This window comes from Pyrus communis, chromosome 3 (genome assembly GCF_963583255.1).
Source record: "Pyrus communis chromosome 3, drPyrComm1.1, whole genome shotgun sequence".
NCBI lineage: Eukaryota > Viridiplantae > Streptophyta > Magnoliopsida > Rosales > Rosaceae > Pyrus > Pyrus communis.
The window spans coordinates 29,682,820-29,685,548 of NC_084805.1; the positions used below are offsets into that span (position 1 = coordinate 29,682,820).

Consider the following 2,729-nt stretch of genomic DNA (forward strand, 5'->3'; position numbering starts at 1 on the left):
TGTAGCTGTAAAAAATCATCAAAATTGGAGTTAAAATAACCGTTAAATCGTGCTTTTTCGTTTATAATCGTCAAAAAGTTTTGTCCCGTTACTTGATCTCTGCATGTTTGTTTTTTGCGATTTTTGGCTGATGCGATCTCGAAGCATATAGAAACAAGTTTGACGGTTGGATCTTTGAAACTAGTTTCATACGATGCTTTTCTTATGAAGTTCAACCGTATATATATTTACTAAGTAGATTTTAATTTATTTATTTATTTCGTACTTATAATACTTAAGAGATTGACTGATATATATGAAAAAAAAAATTATTGTGAGTTTTTGTTAGAAAAATATATTATTGTGGGGTTTATGTTTAAAAAAATTTGAATTTGAAAGGAGGAAAGTCACATTTTCGGTAATTTTCATAATACTTTTTTTTTCCAATTAAATACTTTGCGTGACGCCTTAGTATGATCGTCGTGCAAAACAACTTTGCGCGACGTCGAATTAAACACCTACGTCGCGCAAGGTGTGATAATTTTGGCGGTATAATAGTGAAAAATAGGCGTTTTTTTTCAATTTTTCCAAAATTTTCCACTTTGCCCTCTTTATCTCCCTCAATTCGAACCCAAATGACAGCCCTTCTTTATCTCCCTCTCCTCCTTCTATTCAAACCTAACCCAACTGAACCCTCCTCCTTCTATTCGAACATAACCCAGAAATCTTGAACCATCCCTCTTTATCTCCCTCTTTCCTCTTCACAAATCTTGAACCCAAAATCCCGTCCCCTTTCTTTTCCCGTAGACCCCAGATCTCCTTCTCTCCTCTTCACAAATCTTGAACCCCAAATCTTTCCTCTTCACAATCTTGAACCCAAACCTGTCTTTCCTCTTAACAAATCTTGAACCCAAACGACAGACCTTCACGCAAATCTCGAAGCCGACGCGAATCAAGTCCCAAAATCAAGGTAAGGGTTTCTGATTTTCAATGGGTTTTTGTTATTTAGGGTTTAGGCTCAAATTGCAAGTTGATTTCTGAGTATTTTGTTGATGTATGTGTGTTTTGTGTATGAACATGAAATTGGCTTTTATTAATCTGATTTTAATTAAGGATGCATATGCCGTGTTAATTAAGGACCTTTTTAACAGGCCGGCGGCTGATGAACTTAAAATGCCTTCAATGACAAGTACATGGATATAGCTTCATTAGGTACATGTTTATAGTTTTATCATATTCTGTTTCACTTTCATAGAACCAAAGATCAAGATGATGTTTATAGTTTAAATTATGGGAAGAAAATTTAAATTTTGTGCACTGGAGAAGCACGCTACTTTTTCAGACGATACTTTGACAGATAGCTTGGTTTTGACGAGTGTCCCTTTGGTTTTGGAATTGCTTGCCATCCGTTTTCTTTTTCTTTTTCAGACGATACCTTGACTGCATAAGCAGCAACAACTTCACTGGTATTTTTCCTTGATGGTTTTTACCTTATTAAGTGTTCTGTGTCTGTGGTATAGAAATCTCACTGTTTTCGATCAGGATTTTGCTTACTTTCTTGCTTTTTATCTTCATAATTTCAGAAAAAAGACTAATTATTTGGAAAAATTAGAGGCGACCTCATACAACATTTTGATTCCTTTAATGATTTATTTGGAAAATTTTAAGAACTAAAATGTATAAACTTTTGGTTCAGGGCTGAAAAGTTTCTAACAATGTTCTAAAATCCAACTAAGACCAGCCATGTGATACCCTGGCTTTTCCTATATAAATGGAGTATCCACCTACATGCACAGGGTGACCTAATTTATTAAGTTTTGGTCAGTTATATAAAGTCAATAACATTTATAAGGAAATATGGCTAATAACGTAGCCATATCATAATAAGCCTCATGGTCAAAATTTTCTCCAATGTTTTGTAATGATATATATATATATATATATATCTAGTTGTTCTGTATTTATGTAGTTGTGACAAGATTGGGGCTTGTTGATGGTGTTGATGGTGTTATGTGTTCTGTAAGTTGGTTAACCCATGTTGCGTAGAAGTAAAAGCTTGAAACTTTTAAAATGTCGAACTATCATGTGTGTTTTCTCTTCATAACCGTTTGTACATTTAAACTGAAATCATTGATGTGCATAGTTGTATATTGTGTTCATCGAAACTAATGGTGCTTTCTACCTTCATTTGGGGAAATAAGGTTAGTTTAGTTGATTAAACGCCATTGAGATTGAAAGTAATGGTGGTTTCTACTTTTATTTGGGGAAAATAAGGTAATTTATATTAATTTGAACATTATTGAGAATAAATTGTTTGAAAAAGTTTAGTGGAATCAGGATGGTTTTTTTTTTTTTTTTTTTTTTTTTTTTCCTTTTGGGTTTTTTTTTGGGGGGGGGGGGGGGGGGTGAACACATGTTTTTCCATTCTCTATCTAGTGTGGAGGTGTAAGGAGGACATGATTAAGTATGAAGAGAGTTGAATAATTTCATTCATAAGTTCTGGATTAAACGCCATTTAGATGACTTGATATAGCTCTCATACGTGAACTTCAAAGTGATGAAGTCCAACATGTGTTTCTGTACATTTGGTTTTCTTGTGTCTTTACTTCATGCTGCAAGAATGTATTCACTTTTATTAGTCCAAGTGGTGATTAGTTTCAAATGCAAGAAAGGATTAGTTTCTAATGTTATATTTTTATGGTTCAAAAAGTGTATAGATGTCGCAGTTGATCACTCGTCGTCGGAGTGTG

General features: G+C 33.8%; 1 long non-coding RNA gene across 1 annotated transcript in view; it reads left to right on the top strand.

The window, feature by feature from the left end:
• The first annotated feature begins 657 nt into the window (after positions 1-657).
• The window catches only part of LOC137727390 (uncharacterized), a 2,370-nt gene continuing 298 nt past the window's right edge, over positions 658-2,729 (top strand). Inside the window, exons 1-2 of the long non-coding RNA XR_011067794.1 lie at positions 658-949; positions 2,690-2,729. The exon at positions 2,690-2,729 is cut by the window's right edge and continues 298 nt beyond it. This is a non-coding gene — a long non-coding RNA (uncharacterized lncRNA). The remainder of the gene's footprint in view (positions 950-2,689) is intronic.